Source organism: Salvelinus fontinalis, chromosome 33 (assembly GCF_029448725.1).
Source record: "Salvelinus fontinalis isolate EN_2023a chromosome 33, ASM2944872v1, whole genome shotgun sequence".
Classification (NCBI taxonomy): Eukaryota; Metazoa; Chordata; class Actinopteri; order Salmoniformes; family Salmonidae; genus Salvelinus; species Salvelinus fontinalis.
The window spans coordinates 33,194,651-33,207,216 of NC_074697.1; the positions used below are offsets into that span (position 1 = coordinate 33,194,651).

At 43.4% G+C, this 12,566-nt stretch overlaps 1 protein-coding gene across 4 annotated transcripts in view; it reads left to right on the plus strand.

The window, feature by feature from the left end:
- LOC129832081 (BCAS3 microtubule associated cell migration factor-like) overlaps positions 1–12,566 on the plus strand; it is a 326,378-nt gene that overhangs the window by 74,614 nt on the left and 239,198 nt on the right. The window lies entirely within an intron of this gene.

A 12,566-nucleotide genomic window follows, 5' to 3' on the forward strand; every position in this document is an offset into this window, starting at 1 on the left:
TGTAGCAGCAGTGAACGAGGGACAGAGAAGCAAGAGACTCACACATCACTCCTGTCAACAATTAGGTATCAGTCTCTTCACTGATACCTGTGTGTGTGTGTGCGCTGCCCCCCAAGGGGTGGCAGATGGCTATATAAATGTTACAGCGTGAAGAAAGACAAAAATACTACTGTTTGAGCAATCGCTTTTCAGGACTTTGATATTTATAGCGTATCTGTTCATTTTTATTGACCTCGGAGGCTGTGATGAAGTCAGCCAGGAATCCGGGGGCTGGGTTTTCTCTGCATGGTGTGTGTGTGGGGGGAGATCATGACGTCTGCTCTGTCAATATTTTGTTCAACACTTTTATAAGCCATGAATTCTGTGTTCTCCCTACTTCCACTCACTCTACAACCAGCACTGAAACTGTAATGAATGACTGTATCAAAGTGTTCCCATAAGCTTGTGTTATTATTAGTTGCTTGTCTTTTTTAATATTGAGGAATATTTCTCTGGTCATAGGAGTAACAAAATGAATTGGTGCATGAGTTTCACATGAGTTGCAGTGATATAATGTATTGGGCCTATAGCCTACTGCACAAACCTAAATGCTACATAACTGTTTTGAATTGTTTGATGTTGCATAGGCTTACGTTTTTTAAGTCATCAATGTTTAAGTCAAAATCTGAGTGGTAGATCTTGGCTTGCATTTTGACTATAAGTGACCTTGACTGTAACTGTTTTCCCATCAGTCTGAAGTTTGTGTTGCATGAGTTTCAGAATGATTTGGCAGCATCCTGTTGTGTTGCTTTGCAACGCCGATCTTGTCATTTTAGTCTGTTTCCGAGTGTTGAGGCTAGATGATTTATCCTGTTTGCGCGGACCCCAAAAAACTTTGCTTGTGTGCTGTCTGTTTTGTGAACAGGTTGTTTCTTGGTCTTGAATCTGGGCGTCAGAAACATGGGTAATGAATCAGTCAGACTAGCCACAACAGCTGCCCTCTGATTGTCCTCTGTGACAACACATTGATTTTGGGGAAGGAACTAGGAAAAGTACACATCCTTCAGAGCTGCCAGGCCACTTTAAAAATAGAAGGCTACAATTGGGCTTTTTTCTCTCTCTCTCTCCGTTTAAATATGGAATCCTGCTATTTATTATCAAGTCCTGTTTTAACCCTTGACCTTTGACCTTTGCCAGTGGATCCTCAGAGGAATGGATGACCTGATGTCTCTAATGATTAAATGGAACTGAGACAGTGTATTCAATGAAGAGCCCTGTGTCATGTAAAACATCTTCCCAGCGTGAAATAGTTCCCAATCATTCTGATTTGTGTTCTGATTGTGAGGTCATGCTGTAATATTTCTCCCAGCTTGATTCATTGCATGTGCATCGCTTTATGTGGATGGCTGAGTTCATGGGAACGTTTTCACGCTGTGAGAAATATTACAACATGACGCCACAATCAGAAAGATTGGAAACTATTTCATGCTGGGAAAATGTTTACATGACACCCTGCGTGGGCATGAATTTTAAGCCCGAGCCCTACTCATGCCCGCAACGTTCAGGCCCAATTTGCTTCTTCTGAATTTAAGGCCTGGCCCTGCCCGAAACCCAAAACTCAAGGAACATAATTATTTTCTGTAAATTTGACGAGGTTGAAGTATTTCTGACACCATGTTATGATCCTAGTCAGATATGACTGTACTGCTCAGCAGAGCACGAGCAAATGGCTGAGCTTCAAAATGTTAGTGATCAATTTTGTGATACCTGAGCCCTGCCCGTGCCTTAGTTATTGATGATAAGCAGGCCCAACCCGGCCCTAACCCCATGTATAATGTTTGTCTCGGGTCAGGGAGCAGAGCTCTAATTCCGTGGACCCATTGTTTTATTTATTTTATTTTTATTTAACCTTTATTTAACTAGGCAAGACAGTTAAGAACAAATTCTTATTTTATTGTCCCTAATGTCCCTAATTTTATTGTCCCTAATAATGTCCATGTAACAATGTGAAGGACTGTTTGACAATCGTTTTAAACTTCTATTCGCACATCAGTCATATAGCTTAGCTGTAGACGTAGTTTCTAAAGTAGCTCACACAACCTGAACCTGCAGGAGTGCTCTGTTGCTCAAATGCTTAGACATCAATGATACTGTACATATTTGACTTTTGGAGTAGATGTTTCATGTAAACCAATGTGTTTGTTTTAAACTGGCGTGTAGGGTTTTAGTAGACTAGTTGTCTGTGGTCATTGAGTCTGGCTGATTTGGGGTCAGTGTCTGACTGTAGACAAGAGTGGCCTCGCTCTGCTGTGCTTCTGTCAATGTCAGACACATTTCAGTCCAAACACTCCTGTGGTTGAAGGAGAAGTTCTGCTGTACTGAATCCACTACTATTCCGTTCAACAGGAGCAAAATGCAAAAAGAAAATAGATAATAGAGGTTAGTGAAGTGTGTGTCCACTCCCATGGTTCATTGAGTGTGTGTGTGTCCCCTCACGTCCGTGTGTGTGTGTCCACTCGCATCTGTGTGTGTATGTGTTTGTGCATGCGCCCATGTGTTTGCAGCTTGGGTCAAACAGTCCAAGTCATGAAACATCAACACTTGACTGTTCGTCTGTTAGTGGGGATGCTGATTTCTCCTGGTGGCCTGTATAGATGGCTTGGTGGTTCATTGTGGATCCACAGTCAACTAGTCATGTGGTTTCTGTCCCACATTCAGAGGCCGCAGCGCAGGGCAAAACAAAGTTCAAGGGGAAACTGTTAATTCACTGTTGAAAAGAGTTACTTCCTCTGTGCTATTACAAGCCAACACGGAGCTTGTTTGGATTTTCAGGGTTCTTTAATCCTTCACAACACCCTTTTCTGTCAGTCATCGTCCTCCGGCCAAAACACAGTCAGCGTGTAACGGACGCCGCTCGTACGATGATGGCATTTGCTGTGTGTCCCAAATGGCACCCTTTTCCCTTTATAGTGCATTACTTTTGACCAGATCCCTAGCCCTATGGGCCCTGGTCAGAAGTAGTCCACTATAAAGGGAAATGGGTGCCGTTTTGGATACAGGCATTACCTCGGAGGGGCTGGTAACTAACTAACGTCACGCTAGCGAGGCGTGACACGTTTACGACTTGACCCTCTGACCCAGGGCTTGTCCGAGAGTTTCTAAAATTAGAGATTTTTAAACGCTCACTTTGAAGTGCAGGACACACTGATTTTCTTCACCGTTCGTAAAACATGAAGTTTGATGCTGTGTGCTCCCCAGTGGCCTATATGACCTCTAACACACACTCACACACACAGGAAGGCAGGCACACATACTGGAAATGAATATCGGTCACCTCAGCATAGTGACATTTTAAACGTTGTAAAGTGATAGATGAAGGAAGATGTGGTTTACACCATAAGTGTGGGAGGTCATACAGTTGCTTCTACTATCTGCACATTCCACCATCTGAATAATCCCTACAAGATGGTGCCGATAGAGATGGCAGCTTTGCTTCTAGTCCTTAGGAAACTGTGCAGTATATATATATTTTTAATGTATTATTTCTTACATTGTTAGCCCAGAAAACCTTGTCTTATTTCATACAACCGGGAATAACTATTGGATATCAGAGAGATGTCAACTTATCAGCACAAACAGCACTACAACCAGGAATACGACTTACCCAAAGCGGATCCTTTGTCTGCACCTCCCAGGGCATTTGATCTGATTCCAGAGGCCGACCCAAAACAAAGCTGAGAGGAGAGGGTGCCCGGAGCGGACTTCTAGTGAGGCTTCGGATGCGCTCACACCAACCAACGCTTCCGAGTATGTTACTAGCTAATGTCCAGTCCCTAGTTAACAAAGTAGATGAAATCAGGTCAAGAGTTGCTTTCCAAAGAGATATCCAGGATTGTAACATAGCCATGTTTCCGTGAAACAGAGTAACCGGGGACATGTTGTCGGAGTCCATACAGTCAACAGGATTTTCAGTGCATTGCGCCGACAGGAATAAACTTCTCTCCGTTAAGAAGGGCAGGGGGGGGGGGGGGTGTATGTTACATGATTAACGACTCATGGTGTAATTGTAACAACATACAGGAACTCAAGTCCTCTTGTTCACCTGACCTAGAATTCCTCACAATCAAATGCCGACCGTATTATCTCCCGGGAACTATCCTCGGTTATCGTCACAGCTGTGTATATCCGCCCGCAAGCAGATACCAAGACGGCCAACAAGTAACTTCACTGGACTTTATGCAAGCTGGAACCATATATCCTGAGGCTGCATTTATTGTAGCTGGGGATATTAAGAAAACTAATTTGCGAACATGGATACCTAAATTCTAGAAGTTTATCGATTGCTGTACACGAGCGATTAATCATGGCAAGGCGACTGGAAATATGGCCGAATACAAACGGTGTAGTTATTCCCTCTGTAAGACAATCGAACAAGCAAAGTATCAGTATAGAGACAAAGTGCAGTCACAATTCAGCGGCTCAAACATGAGACGTATGTGGCAGGGTCTACAGACAATTACGGATTAGAAAAAGAAAACCAGCCCCGTCTCGGACATCGACGTCTTGCTTCCAAACAAATTAAATAACTTCTTTGCACGCTTTGAGGACAATACAGTGCCACCGACACGGCCCGCTACCAAAAACTGTGGGCTCTCCTTCTCTGTGGCTGACGTGAGAAACATTCAAACATGTTAATCCTCGCAAGGCTGCCGGCCTAGACGGCATCCCTAGCCGCGTCCTCTGAGCGTGCGCAGACCATCTGGCTGGTGTGTTTATGGACATATTCAACCAATCCCTATTCGGGTCTGCTGTCCCCACATGCTTCAAGATGGCCACCATTGTTCCTGTTCCCAAGAAAGCTAAGGTAACTGAACTAAATGACTCGCCTCATAGCCACCACTTCTGTCATCATGAAGTGCTTTGAGAGACTAGTCAAGGATCATATAACCTCCACCCTACCTGTCACCCTAGACCCTCTTCAATTTGCTTTCCGCCCCAATAGGTCCACAGACGACGCTATCGCAATCACACTGCACACTGCCCTATCCCATCTGGACAAGAGGAATACTTATGTAAGAATGCTGTTCATTGACTACAGCTCAGCGTTCAACACCATAGTACCCTCCAAACTCATCATTAAGCTTGAGACCCTGGGTCTCGACCCCGCCCTGTGCAACTGGGTCCTGGACTTCCTGACGGGCTGTCCCCACGTGGAGAAGGTAGGAAACAACATCTCTACTCCGCTGAGCCTCAACACTGGGGCCCCACAAGGGTGCGTTCTCAGCATTCTCCTGCTCAATGCCAGCAGAACAAAAGAGATGATCGTGGACTTCAGGAAACGGCAAAGGGAGCATACACATCGACTGGACAGCAATGGGTGGCAGGTGGAAAGTTTTAAGTTCCTCGGTGTACATATCACAGACAAACTGAAATGGTCCACACACACAGACAGTGTGGTGAACAAGGTGTAACAGCGCCACTTCAACCTCAGGAGGCTGAAAAAATGTGGCTTGTCACTGAAAACCCTCACTAACTTTTACAGGTGAACAATTGAGAGCATCCTGTCGGGCTGTATCACTGCCTGGTACGGCAACTGCACTGCCCACAACCGCAAGGCTCTCCAGAGGGTGGTGTGGTCTTCACAACGCATCACCGGGGGCAAACTACCTGCCCTCCAGGACATCTACACCACCCGATGTCACAGGAAGGCAGAAAAGATCAAGGACAGCAACCACCCAAGCCACTGCCTGTTCACACTGCTTTCATCCAGAAGGCGAGGTCAGTACAGGTGCATCAAAGCTGGGACAGAGATTGAAAAACAGCTTTTATCTCAAAGCCATCAGATTGTTAAACTAGCACAGAGTGGTGGCTGCCTACCTACAGACTTGATATCATTGGCCACTTTAATAATGCCACTTTAAGAATGTTTACATATCTCGCATTACTAATCTCATACGTGTTTATGGTATCCTTCACTATCTGGTATTTACTATCTATTGCATCTTAGCCGCTCTGTCACTGCTCACCCATATTTTTTATACCTATATATTCTTATCCCATCCCTTTACTAGATTGTGTGTATTAGGTTTTGTTGTGGAATTGTTCAATATTACCTGTTAGATACTGCTGCACTGTCGGATCTAGAAGCATAAGCATTTTGCTGCACTCAAAATAACATCTGCTAACCATGTGTATGTGACCAATAGAATTTGATTTGATTTCTCTTGTTCCTGTTGAAAGATTAGTCTGTCCATTACTGGAAGCAAAGGCAGTGTAGTCTTCACTGACATTTTCAAACTCTCCCTCACCCAATCTGTAATACATACATGTTTCAAGCAGACCACCATAGTGCCTGTAACCCTGAATGCCAAGGTAACCTGCCTACATGAGTATTGCCTCGAAGCACTCGCATCTGTAGCCATGAAATGCATTGAAATGCTGGTCACATCAACACCATCATCCCAGACACCCTGGAGCCACACCAATTCGCATACCGCACCAACAGATCCACAGATTACGCAATTTCTATTGCACTACACACTGCTCTTTTTCACTTGGATAAAATGAACACCTACGTGAGAATGCTGTTCATTGACTACAGCTCAGCGTTCAACTCCATAGTGCCCTCAAAGCTCATCCCTAAGCTAAGGTCCCTGGGGCTGAACACCAACTTTATCCTGGAGTCCCTGACATTACCAAGTCTGAAATGAACAGGACCCTGAACAGCTTCTACCCCCAAGCCATAATACACTGCTCAAAAAAATAAAGGGAACACTTAAACAACACAATGTAACTCCAAGTCAATCACACTTCTGTGAAATCAAACTGTCCACTTAGGAAGCAACACTGATTGACAATAAATGTCACATGCTGTTCTGCAAATGGAATAGACGAAAGGTGGAAATTATAGGCAATTAGCAAGACACCCCCAATAAAGGAGTGATTCTGCAGGTGGTGACCACAGACCACTTCTCAGTTCCTATGCTTCCTGGCTGATGTTTTGGTCACTTTTGAATGCTGGCGGTGCTCTCACTCTAGTGGTAGCATGAGACGGAGTCTACAACCCACACAAGTGGCTCAGGTAGTGCAGCTCATCCAGGATGGCACATCAATGCGAGCTGTGGCAAGAAGGTTTGCTGTGTCTGTCAGCGTAGTGTCCAGAGCATGGAGGCGCTACCAGGAGACAGGCCAGTACATCAGGAGACGTGGAGGAGGCCGTAGGAGGGCAACAACCCAGCAGCAGGACCGCTACCTCCGCCTTTGTGCAAGGAGTAGCACTGCCAGAGCCCTGCAAAATGACCTCCAGCAGGCCACAAATGTGTGGACACGCACACACACTGGACACGCACACACACTGGACACGCACACACACTGGACACGCACACACACTGGACACGCACACACACTGGACACGCACACACACTGGACACGCACACACACTGGACACGCACACACACTGGACACGCACACACACTGGACACGCACACACACTGGACACACACACACGTAACATGCCCACACATAGATACTGAAGCCACACACACAGACTGCTGCTACTGTCTATCTATCCTGTTGTCAATCTATCCTGTTGTAGTCACTTTACCCCTACCTATATGTACAGTACATAGTGACATCAATTACCTTCTATCCCCTGCACATCGACTCGGTACTGGTTCTCCCTGTATATAGCCATGTTATTTTCTACTCCCTATATACATTATAGCCATGTTTTTTAAATGTATTTATTCACTGTATTTATTCCTTTTCACTTTTTATATTTTTTATCTTATCTTTAACTCTGCATTGTTGGAAAAGGACCCATAAGTAAGCATTTCCCTGTTAGTTTGACACATGTTGTCTACGACGCGTGACAAATAAAATGTGATTAGATATCTTACCGATTCATAATCATAACTGAAAACTCTTCCTTTTTAAATGATTGTATCATGTAATGTAAAAAAAATATATAGAAAAACTTCAGACTTGCAGTGTATCTGCCTCTGTCTCTCAGCGTGTAGTACCGGTGCTATCCTCTTTGTGGCGCTGTGTTCTCAGAGTTCCTCTTGGCAGAGAGCTGGCCTGGCTCTAAAATGCCAGTCAGGCCTTATTCCACTCCACTGAGAAAGCGATGAAAAGACGTGTAAAGCTTGACTGGCTCATAGTTTTGCCTTGATAGGAATCTAGCCCAACAGAAAGGGCTGGGACGGCTCTCTGGCTGGGACGCCTCCTTCCTTTTTATGAATGGTCACTTCCTTTCCACTGGAAAACATTCCCCTCGTGAGTTCCACTTTAAAGACACAGTATGTAGGGTAGTTTAGTAATTGTGTTTTGGGTTTCATTTTCATTTTATATTTTTACTGGTGTGAATTTGTCTTGATTTATTGTAGTGTTGTTTTAAAGAGAAGACTCAGTAATGAATATATTATTTTGCTTTAGTCAGATTTTGTTTGATGTTATACACTGTGTGGAACTGAAGAGATCCTAAAGGAGGATTTATGTTTTGTTGCTATCAATGTACATGTTGCCCCTAGACCCCTAATGTATCTGAATACATTCACAGTAGGTGGTGTTTTATGATTCTGCTGTCTCACGGAGACCGGAAGGGATGTTAATGAAATTAAAATAGGGAGCTTCGAAAATATGTGTAATAGGTTTTTGTTTCTCAAGTTAACACACTTGTGTTTATTGGCTTAAGAAATGTCACATTTGGAGAGTAACCATTTCCTCTGAAAATGACAAATCCAAAAAGACCACATTTACCTACACCTGAGGATGTGCAAGTTCAAATCCTCAATGTAAATAAATGGTAACAGTATAGAAAATATAAATGAATAAAGTGTGGAGTATAAGCTTGTAGCATTAGATAGTTAGTAGTATCAAGATAAGTGTGTGTGGCAGCCAGGCCAGCGCTTTACTGTAGTTGTGTGTTTTTCCTCCTCGCGGTTCGAGGCCCAGCCGGCTACCTACCTCGGCTTGAGTCAATAACGGAGATCTCAGAGTTAAACCACACAGCAATTGAACAAGCCGTTTACTCAAAAAATGTGTGCTCTGTATTTTCTAGTTTGCTGCGAACCAAAAATACATAAGGTGAAGGAATATGTAACTGTTGCAGCGGTTGGTTGTGGGTATTCATAAAAATAAATAAACTAGTTAAGAACAAATTCTTATTTACAATGACGACCTACCCTGGCCAAACCCTGGACGACGCTGGGACAATCGCCCTATGGGACTTCCAATAACGGCCGGTTAACCCGCGTCTGTAGTGACTCCTCTAGCACTGCGGTGCCTTAGACCGCTGCGCCAGATTGATCTATAGCTTAATCTCCAACCACTAAAACCCTTATCCTTGGGATTTTGCTGATAATATTGTAATAAAGTAAATTGACTGTTTCATACTTCTACATGGGTTGAGAGAAATACTGTGGCTTCAACCCGTAGTGCCACACACATAGGCCACTATGTGTTTCTCAGTAGAACAGCTTTTACTTTTACAAATTGTAACCTTGTCTCGTTACTCTGGGTTACTTCATTATAGTTACTCATCCCCTGTGTGTTTCTCACTCTCCCTGTGTGTTTCTCACTCTCCCTGTGTGTTTCTCACTCTCCCTGTGTGTTTCTCACTCTCCCTGTTGTAGCCTGAGTGAGTTGCATTAGCTAAGTGTTTGTTGAACCTCGATGTTGTGGTACTGTAGCCTACTGTCTTTAACTCACTCAATCAGACAAGCATTAGTGTGTTTTCTTCCTCTGGTAAAGCCATCTGATGTCTATGTATAGGGCAGTGTAGGTTCAGGGATCGGCTGAGATGTGCCGCCATCTGTTTTATCTTTTCCCCATGGTGAGGAAATTAAAAGGTGACACTTCTCATGACCTGAGTCACTGGCCTGTCAGAGAGCCAACAGAGAGCCAAGCAGCCTTGCTACGGTACCGCCACTTCCACATAAACACAGGCCACTAAGGCCACAACAATTTTATCACCCTTATGTATTTCGAGCTTGAATGAAAAGTGCTTTACAAATGAAGTTCTGTCATTATATGGGGTGTCTTTGTGTTATGAGAAGGATATAGCTGGTTGTGTTACCAAAATAAAACCCAAGAGATTTGTTGACTATTGGCGTATTTATTTTATTTTATTGTGCGTATGCAATTACATTTTATCTTAAGAGGGAATATAACTGATTTTGTGTTTGGAAGAAGATGGACAATTTTAAAATGTGCTCAACTACATTGTCTGTTAGGGATTTTGAAATGAACATTCTCTTGATTTAGAGACTGCTGAATTGTGCCAGCTAAATCTAGATGAAAGTGTTCTTGAGGTTGCTACCAGTTATTTAAATGTAACCACCATTGTTATTGGATGATAATGATAAAGTTACCATGCTCCATTTCAATCGAGGATATTTTAAAGACTGGAATGAGTTATCGAATACATTTAAAAGTAGTTACAAAAATAGCAGTCTTTACTTTGGGCTGTGTTTGGAAGCTGAACAGAGAACTGTGGGCCTCTAAAGATGTTGATTAATTAGCTTGCTGTAAAACGTGGTTGAACCATGGTAACTTTGATTAAAGGAGGCATGTTCTTGCCAGCCGTGTGTAAGACATTGTGGGCTGATTAGGAAGGGAATAGTTCGGTTTTTTTACATTAGAAATGTAAAGTCACCTGAACAACCAGGACATTTACTCCCAAATATCACCATATGAAGATTGTTGACAGTATATACTGCCTATTGTGGCTCTCATGCTCTCTCTCTCGCTCTCTGTCTGTCCCGCTTTCTCCACCACTGTCTCTCTCTGTGTGTGACTGGTCCAGACTGTTTCCTCCCCTGCTGGCTAAGGGGTCATGTGGGAGTGTCTGCCAGGCTCACCGGCCCTGTTCCGTTCCTTTCCGGGGAGAGTTCTTCACTCCATCTGAGTGGCGTCCTGTGGGGTGTATCACCGCTCTGTTTACAATCACACACACACCGACACGCACACACCATTAAGTGCTAGCTTTTTCAGTTTCCCTGTTAGCAGTGCTGCAGGATGCTGTTGGTAGTTAAGTGACTTCTGAGCTGTATGTACTGTACCAGTCAAAAGTTTGGACACCTACTCATTCCAGGGTTTTTCTTTATTTTTACTATTTTCTACATTGCAGAATAATAGTGAAGACATCAAAACTATGAAATAACAAATATGGAATTATGTAGTAGCCAAAAAATGTGTTAAAACAAATCAGAATATATTTCATTTTTGAGAATCTTCGAAATAGCCACCCTTTTCCTTGACAGCTTTGCACACTCCTGGCATTCTCTCAACCACCTTCATGAGATAGTCAACTGGAATGCATATCAATTAACAGATTCACAAAAATTATTTTGTGGAATTTCTTTCCTTAATGCATTTGAGCCAATTAGTTGTGTTGTGACAAGGTAGGGGTGGTATATAGAAGTAGCCCTATTTAGGAAAAGACTAAGTCCATATTATGGCAAGAACAGCTCAAATAAGCAAAGAGAAATGACAGTCCATCATTACTTGAAGACATGAAGGTCAGTCAATACGGCAAATTTCAAGAACACTGACATTTTCTTCAAGTGCAGTCGCAAAAACCATCAAGCGCTATGAAGAAACTGGCTCTCGTGAGGACCACCAAAAGAAAGGAAGACCCAGAGTTACCTCTGCTGCAGAGGATAAGTTCATTAGAGTTAACTGCACCTCAGATTGCAGAAGTAACAGACACATCTCAACATAAACTGTTCAGAGGAGACGGCATGAATCAGGCCTTCATGGTCAAATTGCTGCAAAGAAACCACTACTAAAGGACACCAATAAGAAGAGACTTACTTGGGCCAAGAAACACGAGCAATGGACTTTACACCGGTGGAAATCTGATGTGTCCAAATTTTGCTTCCAACCGCCGTGTCTTTGTGAGACGCCGAGTACGTGAACGGATGATCTCCGCATGTGTGGTTCCCACCGTGAAGCATGGAGGAGGTGTGATGGTGTGCTTTGCTGGTAACACTGTCTGGGATTTATTTAGAATTCAAGGCAAACTTAACCAGCATGGCTACCACAGCATTCTGCAGCGTTACCCCATCCCATCTGGTTTGCGCTTAGTGGGACTATCATTTGTTTTTCAACAGGACAATGACACAAACACACCTCCAGGCTGTGTAAGGGCAATTTTACTAAGAAAGAGAGTGATGGAGTGCTGCATCAGATGACCTGGCCTCAACAATCCCCGACCTCAACCCAATTGAGATGTTTTGGACCGCAGAGTGAAGGAAAGCAGCCAACAAGTGCTCAGCATATGTGGGAACTCCTTCAAGACTGTTGGAAAAGCATTCCAGGTGAAGCTGGTTGAGAGAATGCCAAGAGTGTGCAATGCTGTCATCATTTGATTTGTTTAACACTTTTTTGGTTAATACAGTACATGATTCCATGTGTGTTAATTCATAGTTTTGTTGTCTTCACAATTTTTCTACAATGTAGAATAAAAAATAAAGAAAAAAACCTTGAAATGGTAGGTGTGTCCAAACTTTGACTGGTAATGTATGTTTGAGAGGTTCCTGGCTGGTTACCTCTGAACTACATGGACATAATCTCGTTACTGC